Genomic DNA, 651 nt, shown 5'->3' on the forward strand with positions numbered 1-651 from the left:
AGCGGCGCCCCGGGCGAAACGAGAATTCACCAGGAATGTGCAATATAGACGCTCCTTCATGTTCCCAAATAATATGCTAAAAACATGTGACATGTTTTGTGTTAAAGGGATAGTTCACCCAAAAATGAAAATGTGATGTTTATCTGCTTACCCCCAGGGCATCCAAGATGTAGGTGACTTTGTTTCTTCAGTAGAACACAAACGAAGATTTTTAACTCCAGCCGTTGCAGTCTATCAGTCGTATAATGTATGGCAATGGTAACAAAATCTATGAGAGTAAAAAAAACATGCACAGACAAATCCAAATTAAACCCTGCGGCTCGTGACGACACATTGATGTCCGAAGACACGAAATAATCGGTTTGTGCGAGAAACCGAACAGTATTTATATCATATTTTACCTCTAATACACCACTATGTCCAACTGCGTGAGGTGTGTACGCGCTCTGGCGTAGATTAAATTCAAAGAGACAGGATAGTCTGTGCATGATCTGATGTTTTATTCGGACCCAGAATAAGGCGAGATGAACATCAAGGAGCGCTAATCATTCCGTGCAGTGTGTGTTTCATTCATACTCGTAGCCGGAGGGCGCTCTCGTGCAGAAAGTCGTATGAGGAAATTCCTAATATGGACAAAAGCATCCAGCTATC

Source organism: Sinocyclocheilus rhinocerous, unplaced genomic scaffold (assembly GCF_001515625.1).
Source record: "Sinocyclocheilus rhinocerous isolate Xijiao unplaced genomic scaffold, SAMN03320098_v1.1 scaffold214, whole genome shotgun sequence".
NCBI lineage: Eukaryota > Metazoa > Chordata > Actinopteri > Cypriniformes > Cyprinidae > Sinocyclocheilus > Sinocyclocheilus rhinocerous.